Below are 18,563 nucleotides of genomic sequence, written 5' to 3' on the forward strand. Positions count from 1 at the left end.
GCTGGAGGCACCTGACGGACAGGACACAGTGCAGAGGGAGGTGAAGTCCAGAGAGGGTAGAGCTCCCCGAGGCCACCCAACAGGCTGGCATAGCAATGGGAAGCACGGCCCTGCAGGTGGGTCCAGGCAGGCAGAGGGCACCCTGGCTGACCTGGGGGCCTGGGGACAGGGTCCAGGTCCTGTGGACAAGCCTGGACTCCACATTGGCTGGTGCTGCAGCCCTCACCCTCATCTCTTTGAAGAACTCTGTTTACTTCTGAAAACCACCAGCAGCCGTTAACACACACTCGCTCCCTGTTCACCCAGGTCCTGACCGTCTTACAATGATAATCAGTTTTGCCTTGTGTTAGCAAGACAGAACATAAAAGCAAAGGAAACCCACTCACTGGTGGACAGTTGTCCTTCTCAAGGGCCCTGGGGACCAAATCGATTATGTACCCCCTTGGAACAGAAAGGTTGGTGGTTCAATTCCCCCTCCAGGTGCCTCTGAAGAGAGACCTAGCAATCTGCTTCCCAAAAGTCAAGAACCAGAGTCCACTCAGCACAGTTGCTCATGTGTGTCCAGGCTAGGGGACCCCTCGGGGGCTGCTCTGAGGAAGGGGGTTCTGGTGTGTGGTGATTCAGGGAGCTTGGGGTGTTGGGATAACTGGATGTGGATGAATGGAAAAGCCAGCCCACGGGAACACCAACATTGCTGGGGGATCCCTGCCCCACAGCTAGCTCGAGGGTCACTGTGGGCCGACACAGGGCTCATGTGCACTCTGGGGGAACAGGCAGAGCCCGAGGGTTAGAGGTCACAGACAGGCAGGAAGAAGTGATTTGAGGAGGAGCTGAAATGCTACTGGGGGTTGGCAGAGAAGGGATTCCTGACTTAGCAAAGGAGGGGCACGGGGAAATGGGGGCTCTGCCTTCTTCCTCACCTCCTCACTCTTCCACATTTTCACCCCCAAAACCTACTCTTATCCAACCCAGATACCACTTCAAAACAGCCAGAAACCGGCAGCCTAGCTCACCCGGCCTCGAGGGGCCACCCGCAGGCCTGTCCCCACTCCAACTGCAGCCCCCACTTCCCTGGGTTGGAACAGGACACAAGAGTATTTCAAAAACATTTCCTTTGCAAAATAATCCTTCGAAATATGTTTTTGGAAACAGACTCAACTGATTTGAACAGGAAGAAGTTAATGACAAACCCCTCCCCAGAGTGGATCAGAGGAGGAAGCCCATGGTCAGAAACCTTGACCAGGGCCAGGAGGGGCCAGCCCTCACCCGGCAACTCCACTGGCACCCCTGGAACCAGTCCACAAACGAGGGAAACAAGGCCCAGGCAGGGGCAGACTTGTGGAAGATCTGTCAGCAGGAGACACAACAGAGCAGCACCGCTCTGCCACGTGGAGGCTGTGTGGGATCCTGGACAGATGTGCACACGCGCGTGTGTGAACCTGAGCCAGCTGTGAGGGCCTTGCACAGATGGTGGTGGGCTCAGCCAGGTGGCCCACCTTCCTCCCCAGGCCCCACTCACCTTTCCCATGTAGACTGCAACCATAGGGAGAAGGAACAGGGGTGAGGGCCCTTCCTTCTCTCTGGGCCTCTGTCCTCGATTCCTGACCACTCCCCTACAAAGCCCACCGAAGTGTCGCTTGGTTCTGGGCCAGGTCCACCCTAGGCTGTTGTCCGGGTGTTTCCAGTTCTGTATCCACCTCAGTCAGCAAGGATGCTCATGTTCTGGTCATGGGCCCTGATGGCCACTAGCACTTGTGTTTGTCTTGGAAATGTGGGCGTCCAAATGCTGACCCTTGCTCAGTTATCCAGGAGTCCGTCCATGCAGCCGACAGCACCAGGCTTCATCTGAGTGTGCATTAAATCGATGGAAAGAGCTCTACGGGCCAGCTTTCCCCCACCAGCCTCTGGTCATCCTTCTGTCCATCCTGTGTTGGCCCCACAATGGCACTGGGATTATGCCTGGACCTGAATGAATGTGCTGACGGGTGAGTATGAGGGTTGATGGCTGGTAGGTGTGTGGACTGATAAATGTGTGAGTGTGCGCACGGGAGGGCAGATGGACGGATGGATGAATGAGGGAGGGGGTAGATGACTGAGTGGGCAGGTGGATGGACGAAAGAGCAAATGGGTAGACTGTGGTTAGTGGCTGGACAGGCGGGTACATGGGTGAGTGGATGGACAGATGAGTGGGTGGGTAGCTGATTGGGTTGTGGGTGACTGGACAGATTGCTGGATGGGCAGGTGGGCAGGTGGGTGGGTGCGTGGATGGGTTGACAGGTGAGTAAGGAGTTGAGTGGAAGGTGGTTGCCGAGTGGCCTCCTTCAATGACCCCACCTCGCCCTCTCATTTCTCTGTCCCCCTCCTGAGCCACCCTCTCTTAGGCCCCCGGACTCTGATCAGAGGTTGTGGGAAAGGCCTGTCTGTGGACCCCTCACTGGCTACAGGGCCAGCTTGTGGGGGGTAATTGGATCACTGGATGACTCTGGGGCAGGGCCCTGGATGGAGACCAGGATGATTCGATGAGGAAAAAATGCCCCCCCCAGAGGAGTCCTCTGGGTTCACCCGAATGGCGGCAGTGCTGTTTACCCCATCCCCGCAGGGACGGGAGGCTGCCCTCGCCCATTGCCTCTCCACCGCTCTCACCATCGCTCTCTCGCTGTCTCTCTTTCCCCCTGGCTGCTGTTCCTGCCTCACAGTTTCTCCCACGACCTGTCTGTCACTCTCCATCTCTCACTCTCTCTAGTTCTGTCGCCCACTGACTCTGCACCTCGCTGCCTCTCTTGTGCAGTTTGTTTTCACTGCACCATCACCAGTGTCTGCATCTCTCTGCCCCTTGGCTGCTCCTGCAGCACCGTCACTCACTCTGCCTCACAGACCAGGTCTTGGGGTTCCCTGTCCTCCATGCCCCTGCTGGGCCCCATCTCTGTCTCAGGCAGGAGCTGGATTTGCCCTGAACTTTGGGGACCCCAGCTCTGTGACCTGACAACCTGCATTCTGCTCTACCCTCTGTCACCCTATGGCCCCAGACCCACTCAGGGGTCACTCTTGGGGCCTCCACCCCCATGTGACAGGAGTGCAGCCCAAAAAAGCCACTCCCTGGTCCCTGATGTGTGCCCACGAGGGCAGGGGGAAGGGTGTGCCATCCTTGTCAGGACTGGAGGAAGGGGTGGGGCAGGAAGTGAGACGGCTGGCGGGCAGTTCTCAGATGGTCAGGAGACGGTGGTGGGTGGGCACCCCTAAGGTCAGCCAGGAGGCGGGCAGCAGGGCACCCTTAAGGCCAGCCACAAGCCAGAAGTCAGGTGGGCATCCAACATTCCTGCTCAGCCCAGCCCACCTCGGACACTGCTCTGTGCCCGGGCCATGCCAGGACCTTACAGTCTCCCCTCATGGCCGTGGCTCTGGGTTTCAGGATGTCCTACACTTGTGAACCCCCAGCATAGGAGACCCCTGGGAAATGGTCCTGGCTGTGCCCTGAGCCAGTTGGGTCCTTATGTCCCTCCATCTAGGCCGTGGACACAGTGGTCATTAACCCTTAAGGCAGCCTGTGGGGTCCTCCTTGCGTCTCTCCAGTGAGTGAACCCAGTGCGTCCTGATGGCTACTTCCTCCTCGTCTGCGCACCCACCTGGCTGGCCAGGACTTGTTGCTGTTAGGCCCTTGAGTAAACTCACAGTGACCCCCGTGGTCGCAGGAGGCCACCCTGTCCCGTGCCCTCGCCGTCTGTGCTGTGCGGCAGCCCAGTGCGGAAGGGCCATGCCCACACGTCTCCTTGAGGGCTCCCCTTTTTACGGACATTCTTCTCCAGAGACTGGTACATCCTGGTAACAAGTCCAAATACAGGACACCCGGTTTTGCCATTCTTGATTCTAAGGAGACTCTGGATGCAGCACTTCCAGGACGGACTGGTTTGTTCGGACAGTCCAGAACCTTCCAGTGTGTTCCTATGGTCTGGCCTCAGCTCAGAACGTGCACTGATGCCCACCCTGTGGTCATGAAGACACACACACACACACACACACACACACACACACACACGGTCCCACTGTTCAGGAATTCTCTGTGATTCTGTAATCTGCGTCTTGCTGAAGAACGAATCACTTAATGTGATGATGTTCTGCTGTATATGACATTTCGGTGATATTCGTACCACATGGGATTTCCCGAAGTGCTTCTTCTTCGTTCCTAGAAATTTTTCCCAGAATCTCATCCACATTGTGTACTGAGTGTGTTTCACAATAAGATGTATGATTTACTACCAATGGTATCAAATGTTGCAGCAGCCAATTCGTGCCACACGGGATTTGACTGAAAATCAGATCTGGAAAGATGTAAACTCTGTGAGTTACATACACTATGACTTTCAGAAGGAATGAAAGCATTTGTCTCCAAAACTCTCGTCTGTGTCACACGGAATTTACAGTAGTCTGTGTTGTCTCCTTGTATGAAACCTAGCAATTCCGGAGAAAAGTGCACAGAAACACCTATGAAAAGTTGTGTTCGCAAAGCGCAGCCCCTTACTTACTGAAACCCTCGAATTACACACTGTATTGGACGCATCTTTCTCTGTAATCTGCGTCTTGCTGAAGAACGAATCACTTAATGTGATGATGTTCTGCTGTATATGACATTTTGGTGATATTCGTACCACACAGGATTTCTCGAAGTGCTTCTTTCTTCGTTCCTAGAAATTTTTCCCAAGAATCTCACCCACATTGACAGCCCCAGTTCTGCCTGGTCGGCTCCCCTTCGGTGTCTGAGGCCCCTTTGCTGGCACTCCCACAGCTCAGGGCGGAGACGGTGTGGCCCGGGGGTCAACTCACCCAATATTCCAGGTCAGCACAGCTTCCAGGTGTCAGCCAGTCTCTGGAGGAGAGTTCACACCAAGGTTGCAAGGCTGTGGTCAGAGCCTGCTGGCGTGGCCCCACCAACATCGTGCCCATGAAGATGGGAACCCCAGAGCTCCCCGGTGGAGCCTCTGGGCAACTGGGGAACCCTTCCGGATGGAGGATTGGAAGTGGGGTTCCAGAAAGGAGGTGCATACAGCTCTCTTCTCCCCACACGCAGCCCCACCCCACCCATCAGGCCCAGACACACTAAATATTCTGTGTCCACTACAGGCCCTTGGCAGCTGGAGTGACCCCAGAGTTTAGAGGCTAACATGCTCTGCGTGGAACCCTGGTGGACTCTCCTCTGTGCCGCGCCCTGGAAGGGTTCTGCCTCAGCCTCCGTTTTGTTAACTGAGCTATGGGCTCAGCTCCGTCTCTGAGGCTGACACATCAGTCTTTTGGTCGAGTCTGATGTTGTACTGTCCCCTCGTCACTCTTTGTCATTCGTTTCCAGCAAGGCAGCTTGAGCTCGTGGTGGTCCTGGACATGTCAGTGTTGAACTCTATTCTTTACAGTTTTCAAGGGTTGAATTTTTTTAAAGTAAATTCTTCAAGTTTTGATTGTTGAGTGAAAGCCTGCAGAGTAAGTTGGTTTTCTGTCAAGCATCCACGTACCTGTGTCACGACATTGTGTGCAGGCCCCACCGTACAGCAGTAGTCTCCTGAATCCCCACCGTGTCTCCTGTTCCCACCCCTCCTTCACAGCCCGGCCTTGCAGAAGGACATCAAGCTCAGAAAAGTCGAAGGTCAACGAAATAGAGGCAGATCCTCTGTGAAATGATGACAACGGCCGCGGCCGCAGCAATGGGCTCGAGCAGAGAGTGACAGGGAGGACACAGGCCCGGGCAGGGCTGCCTTCAGCTGTGTGTGAGGTCGCCGTGAGCTGGCTCGAGGGCACTGGAGCTGCCCTCTGAGCAGTGTGCCTGGCCAGTGCTGCCCTTCTGACCCCACAGGGCTGTGCCTCCCCCGACTCTTCCTGGTCACCTATAAGCGTGTCTATCACTTGTATGAGTCAGGTCACGTGGATGAGCTCCATCCCAGGCCTGCAGGGTGACCAGGGCCTCAGTCCTGGGTTTCCGTCATCTCTGTCTGACCAGTCAGCCTGGCTTTTTAAGGAAAATGATTGTGATTTTGTTCTGCAGTTGCGTCCTCTGTCCAGGACCCTCCCGTTCAGAGGGGTCGGGGCTGGAGTCCCTTCCTTGGGTGGATCTGAACCAACAGCTTTCCAGCTGGTGGTACTCTGCTTAATTGCTCACGCCACCCAGGAAGGAGGGAGTCCAAAGCTCCAAAAGGCCCCTTGCTGCCCTGGGGTCAGCTGCTTTGTCGTCTGTCCATTGTTCTGGCCACTCCACCCCCACACCAGACGGGAGGAGCTGTGGGGATGGGGCACAGAGTAGAGGAGGGGTGTGCAGGGTGGGCCCAAACTGACAGCAAGCTTCTTCCCAGCGGCCCTGCCCCTCATCCCCCAGGCCCTTTCCAGGCGTAAAATTCAATTAGTCTCGAGCAACTGCTTTGCTGAAGGGCCCCAGAAAGCAAGGGGAGAAAGGAGACCCAACTGGCGGCTGTTGTGCCTGTTGTGTGGGGAGGAGGCGGGAAGCCCGGGTTGGGGGGAAGGGCGGTGAAGGGGAGGTGGGCCTGGGGAGATGAGCTTGGGGGAGTGGATTGAGTGGAGGGGGACCCAGGAGGAGGGGAGAGGAGCAGGGGAGAGGAGGAAGGGGACAGGCGAGAAGGGGAAGGAGTGGGGAGGGGGACAAGGTGAGGCCCTGGGGATGTGGAGAACTGGTGGTGGGCACACCTCCTACGCATTTCCTTGGCCCAGTCTGTCTCTGACTCCCCACGATCCCCTCTGTTTCCTGCACAAGTGTGGTCCCCACAGCCACAGCACACTCCAGGCATGGCCCTCACAGCCAGCTCATCTCACCCCAACTTCTGCTCTGGGATCTTATGGGCAGGTGCTTGTTAAGGGGGTGGACAAAGAAGGGGAGACCCCGCAAACGGCACCATGCTGATGCTACCCGCCTTGCCTGACACTGGCCAGTGCTGTTCCATGGGCTTCCCTTTATCACAGGTAAGTGGGGACCCCTTCTGAGGAAGTGGGAGCTGTCCCTCTGTCTCCATGCCCACCATGAGGCCTAGAACACAGCAGGTGCTCCATGTTGACCCAGTGGTACCAGTTCCACACATCAGCTTAGAAACGACTCCAAGGTGCCCCCCTCTGGAGGACTCCTCTGCGCTCTACTATGGTCCAGCTCACAATACCCTCCTCCTCCTGAGAGGGGCTCAGTGCCACAAGAAGGAAGCCTAGAGCCTGGGCCCCAGCCTGGGGTGTCTGCACTTTCCTCTGGAACCCCATTCCCTTTTCTCTGACCTGTGGTTCCCCCATCAGATGAGGGTGCTGACGCATGCTTTCTCTGCAGTGAGAAGATTCCCCAGCCCACCTGGAGGCGTGGAGGGGGTGGACAGGTTATCCGAGGAGACTGGTCCGGCTCCCATATGAACACCTTACTCCTACTGCTCAGCTGTGCCCACCGGCAGCCCTCCTCCCAGGTCTCTGATCCTGGTGGGGCCTCCACACAGCCAGGTTTCTGGCCTAGGACGCATGAGCAGCAGCAGACCAGGCACCACTGTCCCATGAGGCTGTGCTCTGGGGCCCGCAGCAGCACTGGAGCCCACACTCCCAAAGATCAGGCAGGCTGGGGGACAGCTGGCTCTCGGAGAGCTTCTTTATCTGGGGTCCTTTCCTCTGTCTGCAGACTCCCCAGGAAGGAGTTTGGGGTTCCTCTCCTAGCATGTGCTGGGAGGGGAGGGGAGGGGAGGTCTCAAGGCCTACAGGAGAAGGGAGAGGCTTTTTGGGGTTCCTCTCCAAGGCCTCAAGGGGGTCTTTCTCAGGAGAAGGGCGGGGCTTGGGAAGGGCCTCTTGTGTGGAGGGGCTCATGCAGAGGAATGTGGACAGCCCTCCCCTCCCAGCAGAACTGGGCAGATGGCCGCTGCCTACGGGGCAGGGGGAGGGGGGCTAGGCGCCTGTGGGTACCTCAGAAGCTAGGGGGCACAGCCTTCTCAAATTCCAAGCCCCCACTCCCCCAGCTGTGTGCAGCTGGGGCCTGGCCCTGAGGACATCTGACACCCGAAGAAGTCTGAGGCCTCTGACCACAGGGGGCGCTGGAGGGACATTTGTGAGCTGTGTTGAGGCTCAGGGACAGACAAAAGTCAAAGGGCAGAAAAGGTGGGGACCCAGGGGAGCCTGAACTCAGGGCTGGGACTCTTGGGAATGGCTGAAGGGCAGTGTAGATGCCCCAGAAAAAGGAAGGGCAGTGTAGACATGGCTCCAAGCAGAGCTGGCAGGGTGAGGTCAGACCAGGAGGCAGGGGCAGGGCCTTGCCTCAGTTTCCCCTTGGAGGGCCTGCCTCCATCAGCAGATCAGCTCTCTGCTAACACCACCCTTGCTTAGGGTGAGGGGTGAGGTGGCTGCCAGCCTCAAGGAGGTACAGTTAGGGTTAGGGCACAGTTGTCAGACATTCTCACACAAATGTCCAGTGCGCCCCACAGCCCCACTATGCAGACATGGAGCCCGAGGTCCAGCTGGGTGTGAGCGCCCTACCTGGCCCCCCAACCCCACCCAGGGGCCATCTGAGGGGGCAGCAGCTGGTTCTAACCCTGTGTCAATGCCGGCTTAGACACCTGCTGGATCTCCTCAGGACTGCACACCCCAGGGCTGGGGCCTAGGGGCCGGGCCTCCTACCGGGAACAGCTGGAGGAGACGGACAGCCTGGGAAGCGCTGGCAGGCACACATCTCCCAGCAGCTCCGAGCTTGGAGGAGAGGGAGTGGGCAGCAGGCTGGGGTGGGGGTGAGGAAGGCAGAGCCCCCAGAAGCCAGGGCAGGTGGGCAGGCCCTGGGGTGTCTTGCACTATGGGGTCTGCACAGTGGTCTGAGAGAGTCTACAGGATCTGGAGAAGGAGCTGGGCTGAAGGGACATGGGGCCAGAGACCAAGCGCAGAGACTGTGCCCAACCCAGGGACACTTGAGGAGCAGAATTTCAAGGCCTTAAGCTGGAGGTTGAAGTCAACTGACTCAGTGGCTGGGAAGGGTCAGCCAGTGGTTGGGTCAATGATTTTCCCCAAACTGAGCCCTCATCCAGGCCCAGCCTCCTCCCTAGGCCCTGCCCCCACCAGTCTTCCAGCCCGCCTCTTGGAGCCATCTGAGTCTCTCCACAGGGTCCCCAGGGTCCCCATCTCTATGGAAGCAGACTGCCTCAGCATTCTCCCAGAGAGATTTGCACTAGTGATAAGCTTGACTTTTTGGCTAGCAGCTAAACGTTTAACCACTGGGTCACCAGGTTCTGCTGCGTCTCACAGGCCCCGGCAGCGTGGAGAAGCGCCACTCTGGTGGCCTGAGTCTGTGTTCTTGATGGGAGCAGCTGTTGGGTATGAACAACCGACCTTGTGGTCAGCAGCAAGCACTTTATCACTGGACCAGTGACTTGGAAAATTAGTTCTCTGACTACAGTGGGCGCTCACACCAGGACCACCAAACCCACCTCTCCCTAAGACCAGGGGTGCCAGCTGAGCCTGCTGTTCCTGTCAGAACCCTGGAAATTCAGCCCAGGATGCAGACCCCAGACCAAGCACCTGCCTGCTCTGCCTCCCCAGCCTCCTTGTCCGCTCCTTTCTGGGGGCTGATGGCCCCTTTTCAGGGCTGGATTTCCATGTCAATGGCTGGCCTGCGTCTGGTAAGCTGGTTAACAAGCCCCCAGCCCCATCCCAGGAGGCCCTGCAGTTAACACAGGCCTCTTTCTTGGGGAACCTCCTCACTGTTGCCATGGTGCCCCCAGCGGCACCCAGGGGCCTAGCTAATCCCTTTCAGCTCTGCAGCCCAGGACCTGGTGTCTGGGGACTCCTCTCTGCGGGTCATGGAGGCCATAATTCCAGCTCCCAAATGCCCTGTCCCCAGTCCTTTGTCCTCACAGGTTGTCTCCGTGTCCCCAGCCTACCCGCTCTGGGACTGTATGGCGGGAAGGGAGGCCTGCGGCGGATGGACGGACCCCAGGCCCATGCCTGCGGCTGTCCACACGGCCTGGCATGTCGTGTGGTCAGTAGTCTGTACTCCTTGGACTAATGTGAGCAGTGCAGCAATCAACACCGGTGAGCCAGTCTCCGAGTCTCTGCTGTCACGTGTTTCGGTATGACACACATGCGTATACATAATTGTATTTATTCCATTGTTGAGAATGTGCACCACTCCAGCAGTGTCTACATTTCAGCAACAGGGATTGCTTTCTGTGACCTGTGCAGCCATTCTCCTTTCTGAGCTGTTTTCCTGTTAACAAACTCAGTGTCCTCTAAGATTCCTATCTAACCTCTTATGTTGCTTTTGTCAATCTGATCCTATGCAGCCAGGCCTTAGAGGAGTGTAGAGTTCTTGGCAGGCATTCTTTACTAGTTAAATAAACTAGTGCTTAGTTTTAAGAATATTTAAAGAGCATTTTTTGTTGAAGGTTTAAAGATGACTTCAGGACAACAGTGTCAAGGGTTCATCTAGCCATCATGTCTCCAGAAAAGCCTGGATCCTATGAGATTCTGAAATTCTGTTCTGCATTTCCCCCTTGTGATCAGAACTCTTCTTTGGAATCCTTGATAAAAATGCTCAGTGATAAACAACTATGAGATAGCATCTCACCCCAGTAACAACAGCAAAATTCAGCAGTAGCAAACAACAAATGCTGGCAACGTTGTGGAGAAACTGGAACCCTTGTTCACTGTTGGTGGGAGTGTAAAATGGTGCAAGCACTATGGAAGGCAGTATGGCACTTTTTCATAAAGTTGGAAATAAAAATACCATTTTACCCAGCAATCCCACTACTGGGAATATACCCTATAAAAACCAGAACTGCCACCCAAGCAGATATATGCACACCCATGTTTACTACTGCTTTCTTCACAACAGCAAAGAGTTGGAAACAACCCTAGTGCCTATCAACAAATGAATGGATAGAGAAGCTGTGGTATATTCACACAATGGAATACTATGCTGCCTTGAAAAACAAGGAACTCATGAAATATTATTAAAAATGGGTGAGCCTGGAGGACATTATGCTGAGTGAAGTAGCTCAGTCACAAAAGGACAAATACTGCATGGTGCCACTGTTGTAAAACAGGACTGACGGGGGGTTAAGAGAAAACTAAGAAAGGAGGGGATAAATAATGTACATGACCTTGAATTAGACGAGGGAGAGAACTGTATAAGAGGAATATGTTGTTGTTGTTTGCCTTTGAGTTGAGCACGATTCATAGCAACACTATGAACAAAATGCTTGAAGCCCGTCTACAACTATCAACATTTATCACAGTTTATAGGGTTTTTGGGGGCGTGTTATTTAGGAAGGGGATGCCACTCCTACATGATTAGGTATTGTTGGCATGACAAGAGTCCAGAATAAGAGCTGCATAGTAAAATGGTCTGGGGTGGGAAGACGGTATAACAATGAAAGAACTTTCTTTCCCCAAAGAAAAAAGCTAACTGGGGTGGGGGGGCACACAGGGAGGAAAATGTGCAACAGTGAATGAATGGAAATCCAACTTCTTTATAAACTTACTATTAAATCTCAATTTTAAATAAATTAATAAAAACACAGAGAAAAAAAGTACTCAGTGCCGTGAGCCAGGCACCTCCCAGTTCTTCAGGTCTTGTGACAAAGGAAGTGATTTGTCAACTATCAGGTATCACCTAGTCCTCATAGTCTCCTGCTGTGACTTACAGCCTCAGAACCCCCTGGGGGCTCAGCTGGGGCGGGACTCTGCTTTCAGAGCACTGAGTGGCCATCCTTGCGAGCCCCAAGCCCCTGGCGCCGTGAAGACCTTACACAAAACAGACAGCTGCACCTTCTTCCCGCACAGTGGCCAGTGGCGATGGCTTCTCGCCCCCAGCCTTTCACTAGTAGCCAAGAGCTTTACCCACTGTCCCCCAAGAACTCCTCAGAGAGCCTTGAGCACCAAGCCCACGCCCGCTGGCCCACAGCAGCTCCACGGAACAGAGCAGAATTACCCCTCGGGTTTCCATACTGTGAATCTTTACAGAACTGATGACCTCACCTGTCCTGAGGAGTGGCTGGTGGGGTTTGAATCACTGACCTTTCAGTTAGCAACCAAGCACTTAACTGCTGAGCCACCACTCTAATCCCACCAGGATCCCAGTCACGTTGGTTGTGCCTCACAGCGACCCTCTGCCAGGTCTCCAAGACTGTAAATCTCCCTCTTATAAAGCGGTTGGCTGGTGGATTCAGAGCACTGGCCGCTCGGGTAAGAGTCCAACACGACCCTGGCCCTGAAGACCAGACCCAAGTGGATTCTAACCCCTACCGGTTTCCAAAGCTGCAGCTCTTACGGGAGGGGACCAGTGGGCTTGAACTGCTGATCTTTCCACCAGCGGCACGAGGGGCAACCTGCTATGCTGCAGAGCTGAGGCGAGCAGGGATTAAACAGAACCGTCCGGGCTCAGAGAGGCCACATGCATTCAAAGGGCAGGTGAGGTTCCAAGAGCCTGAATCTCACAACCTCACCCCAGTAAAGGAAGCCCGGGGCTCCAGCCACTGGTGAGCCCTCTAAAGCACAAATTGATCTGGCCTCCTCACCTCAACTCGAGCCCCCTCCTCTCCTTTCCTCTTAGGTAAACTTGCATACACTTGGTAACAGAGAGCTCACCACCCACCCAGGCAGACTGGGAGGAAGAACCTCCTTCATGGCTACACACCCTCTGGTGCTGGGCTTTTAACTGATAGACCTGCGCTCAGTAGAGCTGGGGGTGACTCCCAGGCCCTGGGATTCCTGCTGCGTCCTGGGGGAGTTTTCATTTGCAAGGACCCAGAAAAGCTCAGGCATTCAGAGGTCCCCAGCCTGTCTCTCCCGACCTTCTCACTATAGCCTCGAGCCTCCCCAGAGCTTTCATCTCGCTATGGTGTCTTCTGACTGTCTCAGGAAATGACTCCACTTTACAGATGAGAACACTGAGTCAGCAGGAAAGACCCACCCTCAGCCTTCTGAGAAGACGCCAAATCTAGCTTCCGTCGGGAGCCTGCAGCCCTTCCCGCAGACCTGGGCTGCCCACTGCTCGGTGAGTGATGGCCCTCACTCAAGGCCTCAGTAGGCACAGGTTTGGGGTGGCCTCCTCACAGGGCTCTCAGCTCCCAGGGCCAGGACATAACAGGGGAGCTGGCTGCTTGGTTCCCACCCTGTGGGCCAAGCCCTGGACAGTCCAGAAGTTGATGGGTGCATGGAAGGTACTGGCTGGATGTGGCCACCATGAGACGTGGGGGTTTGGGAGTGGTGCTCAGAGGGGCCAGCAGAGGGATGTCTGCAGCCCCAGTAGCTCACCTGTCACAGGGCTGAGGGGTGGGGAATCTGCTCACAGTGCATTTTCCACCGCGTACCCTCCACTGGTTGCCCCCCCATGCACACCCATTCACCCCACACTGTGCACCTCACTGTACACTCCCACACTCTTGCACCCCCTACCATGTACACTACACTGTGTACCTTGTGTGGGGATTTGTTCTGAGACTGCCCATCCTCAGAGCTGCCCCTGAGGGGCTGGGCCTGTATTTCCTGCCCCTCACTTCCCCTGAGACCCCAAGCCAGCAGGATGAACCAGGCCAGGCGGATGGTCCCAGGCTGGAAGGCAGGCTGCCCCGGGGGGAAGGGGAGAGGTGTGGAGAGGGGCTGGAGGAGGTGAGTCCACAGATGCTCTGCTTGGCGTTTAAGGGCACAGCCACACACCTGTGCATGCCCACATGCCTGTGCACCTTGTCTACACACACATGCACACGTAGGCCCCGTGTGTCTATCTGCACATTGCACCCACAAACACTTGTACACCTGGACACACTGCCATACATGTGCACGCACAGCACACACACACACCCTGGGCTGTCGCTGCGTGGGCACTACGGCCTGGAGCAGTGCTGCCCGACCGGCCCGGACAGGCCCAACCCCGGCTCAAGCCCGGCTCTGAGTATGCAGCCCGCTCCAGGCTGCCCCCCGATTCCAGCAGCTTTGCTCTGCACCCGACCCGGTGCATCTGAGCCACCTTGTTCCCAGGCCTGGCTCTTCTGTGCCTCAGTTTCGCGTTTGTCACACACAGACAAGAGCAGGCTGTAAAGACTTAGGAGAAACCTCCTCTCCCGTACCCCACCCCAAGTCTAGGCCTGTACTTGCAGTGAAGATGGGGGGTGTCTTGATGGAACATTGAGAGGGACAATCCCTGCCCCCATCAAAGGTACCTCACTGCACAGACAGCTCACCTGTACGCAGAGAACAGAACCAGGACCGCGCGCACTGCTGCCACCCGGAGGGCTCCCACCCACAGTGGCCCCGCAGCACACAGAGCAGCCCCACAGAGCTTCCTTCCTCTTAGCTTCTTGCAGAGTGGATGGTGGATTAGAACTGCCAACCCTCCCGTTAGCAGTCAAGCCATTAACCACTGCACCACCAGAATTCCTTTTAGATGAATCCAACTCCCACCAACGCAGACGGTCAAGTGGATTCTCCCTCACAGCGACCCCGCAGGACTGAGCGCCTCAGAGGGCTGGGAAGTCGGCCCAGGAGCTGACGGCTGCTTTCAGGTACCAGCCCAGTGCTTAACCTGCTGTGCCACCAGGGAAGCTGCCATCTTCTGCCGTCGTTGTGAGGTGCTGTCAAGCGGAGTTGACTCCCAGCGACCGTGTGGACGGCAGATCCGAGCCCTGGCCTGCTCTGTGCCCTCAGCTCTGACACGCTTGAGCCCGCTGCTGCGTCACTGTCAGCCCATCTTCTCCAGGGTCTTCCTCTTTCGCTGACCCTCCGCCTTTCCAAGCGTGATGTCCGTTTCCAAGGATTGGCTCTCCTAATAACATGCGCAGAGTCTGAGGTGAAGCTTCACCGCCCTTGCCTCTGAGGAGCATCCAGGCTGCCTTTCTCTGAGACGTTTGTTCTCTTGGCAGCCGTGGGAGGTTCGGTCCTCGGCGCCAGCACCGCATCTCAAAGGCATTGATTCTCCTCTGTCATCCCACATCGTCCAGCTCTCAGATGCACAGAACATAACTGAAAAGACCATAGATTGAATCAGGTGCACATTAGTCTTTAAAACTGACAACGTTGCTTCTTATCCTGAAACATCACCCCCACCGTCCAATCTCACTGCTCTTGAGTTGACCCCAATTACAACAACCCTCCACTGGGTTTCCAAAGCTGTAAGAACCAGAAGTATCTGCTTTTTTGTCTGTGTCTCTCTGTCTCTGTCTCTCTCTCTCTCAGAGCAACTGGTGGATTTGAACCATCAACTTTTTGGTTAGCAGTCCAGCTCTTAATCACTGAACCAAGAGGGCTCCTTAGGAAAGTATTAAAATAACAACGCAGGGAGGGCCCAGGACCGTGGGAAGAGGCTTCGCAGGAGTCCCCATGGACACACCTGGGCAGCCAGCCTCCTACAGCAGATGGTCACCCCCTGCCACCGGGGATGACCCTCCCCTCTTGCGCCCCTCGGGCTGTGTGGACACCTGAGCCCGTGGCTGACCAGGCCTCCCAGGGGATGCTGTGGGGGATGGGAGACAGTGCTGAAGCCCATTCCCACTGCCTCCCCCGGGGGCTTGGCAGGAAAGAGCAGGTCAGCAGGTGGTGGGCCAGCTGGGGCCAGGCCTGCTGTGACCTGAATCTGCTGGGCAGAGGAGGCCAGGCCAGAGCCCTCCTATCTCTGCAATCAGGGGCGTTGTCTTGCCTTGCTGACGGAAGGGGGTGCAGGGTCACGGCCCATTTCACAGATGGGGAAGCCGAGGCCCCTGTAGTGGTGCAGTGGGAGCAGACCAGGCCAGCGGGCCAGCTCCGACCCCAGGCCCATCGCACCTGGCTGCACCACTGGGCTGCGGCCTGGCACTCCAGCCAGGTTTACTCATCTTGTAAGACGCCCTGCGGAGTTTGAACTGGGTCCATGCCTGGCAGCCTGATTACAGCGGAAGATGCCTTCCGGCCAACCAGGCAATTACAAGGGCAAGTCTGGAGCCTGGCTTCGCTGGCCCAGGGCCTGGTGGCCAACTTACGCAGCAGGCATGCCCAGACCTGAGGCCCGAGAGGAGTCCAGTACAGACACCCTGAAGCTTGGCTTTGACGGTCTCCCTGTCTTTTGCAAGAATCCTTGGTGGCACGGTGGTCAAGCACTCAGCTGCTAGCCCAAAGGACTGTGGTTCAAACCTGCCAGTAGCTCCAAAGAGAAAGGCCCTGGCAACCCCCTTCTGTGACAATCCACAGCCTCGGACACCCTGTGGGCAGCGCTGCAGGTGGCCGCAGTCCGCACGGGCTCGTGGGTGATACTGACCCCAGTACCTCATGGCCTAGTGTTTGAGGCTTGACTTCACCTCTAACTCCAAGGTCAGAGGTCTGAAACCCCAGCCACTCCACAGGAGAGAGGGCCTGTCTGCTAGTTTCTGTAAAGGCCCCTCCGGAGGGCAGTTCCTCTGTCTCACCTGGTCATTCAGACTCTGTCTCTGGCACAGGCAGGGGCCCGTGGCAGCACACAGGGAGGCACGGGGACTGAGGTCACCTCCCACTGGTAGGTTTGGCTCAGAGCTGGCTCTGAGCCACCACCTGGCCTGGCAGCCAGCTGAGTTCTCCCACTTGGCCCGCCTGTGCCGAGAGGTGCCCACGGGCCTGCAGTTCCCAGGTGGTGGATGTGCAGCGGTCTGGAAGGTGCCGTGCACAGGCTGCTGCTTTGGGGGTACGCTCGCTGCCGCCCAGTTCAGCGTTTTGTTGGGTTTCCAAAGCGGTGAGTGTTTACGGGAGAAGGGCATTGCACTGCTACCTCCCTCAGAGTGACCGGTGGGTTCAAACTGCTGACCTTCTGCTTCAAAGTCCAAGCCGTTGTTTGTGACCCCCACATGGGTCCTTGTTGGGGACCCCTTCTTTCTCTCTTCATTGGCACCAAATCAAAACAATTCCTAGCTCACCTTCTATTGGTTTTGAAGCTGTAAGTTGCACCTTCCTCTCTCAGAGTCCCTGCACATTTGAACCCCCAAAGAACTGTGGTGTTTGGGCTCCCCAGGCAGCTCCCTGCAGGCGCAAAGCCTCCTGACTGAGGCACCAATTAATTACTATCCGGTGAAGCTGACCCTCCTCAGTGGCCATGTGTGACAGAAGAACCCCCCAGGATTTCCTAGCAGTTGAACGGTGGCCCCAAATCCTATGTCCAAGTACTAACAACTCATTGCTGTCAGTTGCGACTGACACCTTGGTGACCCGTCAGCAGGTTCTCAGAGGCTGTGGCTCGCGTGAGAGGAGGCCCGTGGTTCTCGCTGTGCTTCCGGCTGGCAGCTCAGCTCCCCAGCCACTCGGCCACCGGAGCCCCCCGTGCTGACCCTAAAATCTAGGGAGAGTCTACCATCCTGACACTCAGGGCCACCACACACCCTGTCCATCATGAGACCAGCAAAGACCCCATTTCCAAACAAGGCCCCTTGGTGGGGACCAGGCTTAGAGTTATTGTTCACCCCAAAAGAGCCCTGCCAGTACAGTGGTGAAAACACCCAGGGGCTAACCAAAAGGTGAGTCGTTCAAACCCGTCCATCCCTCTGCAGGACAAAGATGGGGTGGCCTGCTCCCCTAAATGAACCTCGCAGGGCAGTCCTCCGGGGTCACCAGGAGTCGGAATCTGCTCATCAGTGGGCTGGTTCCACTTGAGTTCATCCCCAAAATGTGCCTGGATGGCAAAGTAGTTAAGGGCTCAGCTAGTAACTCAAAGGCGGGTGGTTCAAGTCCAGCAGGCTCTGTGGGAGGGTGACGAGGCCATCAGCTCCATACTGGCTGCTGAGAGGAGGGTGAGGAGGACTTGAGAAAAGCAGGTCAGAGGCTTGAGGAGGTGTGGCCACCAACAGCTGATGGAGGAGGCTCTGTGCTCAGCTTGTTTGAGGAAGGAGGCAGCTGGGGTGACAGCAGGGGTCAAGGAGGGCTTCCTGGAAGAAGAGGCACAGAGGCCAAGCCCACACTCAAGGGAAGCTGACTCAGCTTCCAGGAGCCCCATGTGGGTGGACAGTTCGTCCCTGGTGTGGGCCGAGCTGGGTCCAAGGCCACGGGCCGGGCAGGAAGTCCAAGGCGGGGGCCTAGTCACACTGAGCCCCACCTTGGCCCATGGTCACCTCCCTGGGGACAGAGGATGTGGCCAGCAGACCCGCCTCCTCCTTCCCGAAGCTCCAGCTGTGTCGAAGGGAAGGAGCCGGGGCTGCAGGAGGAGCCCTGCGTGTGCACATGGGGACACCCGCCACCAGCCCCTGCGTGAACCCCACCCTGTGCACACACAGAACACCTGCACGTGTGAAGGCATGCACACTTCTGCACGTGGATGCATGTGCGTGCTGTCCTGTGCTCAGAGCTCACACTTGGACACCCAGGCGTGTGCTCACACAGGTGTGCAGGAAATGCACATGCCCGCTGTGTGTACCTCCACCTGAGACACTCCACACCTTTCAGTGGCCACACAGCTGATGTGCCTGGAAGCCCACAACCCACCACCATCATAGCAGCCACACAGACAACAACACAGCACACCACCTGGCCTAATGTTAGGAATGGCCCTCCTGCAGCGTGCCCAGCCAGGGACCTGCCCCCCTGCAGCGAGCCCTCTCCAGGGACAGGCCCCCCTGCAGCGAGCCCCCTCCAGGGACAGGCCC

Source organism: Elephantulus edwardii, unplaced genomic scaffold, assembly GCF_000299155.1.
Source record: "Elephantulus edwardii isolate Elephantulus edwardi_28Jun2011 unplaced genomic scaffold, EleEdw1.0 scaffold00080, whole genome shotgun sequence".
In the NCBI taxonomy this organism is placed as follows: domain Eukaryota; kingdom Metazoa; phylum Chordata; class Mammalia; order Macroscelidea; family Macroscelididae; genus Elephantulus; species Elephantulus edwardii.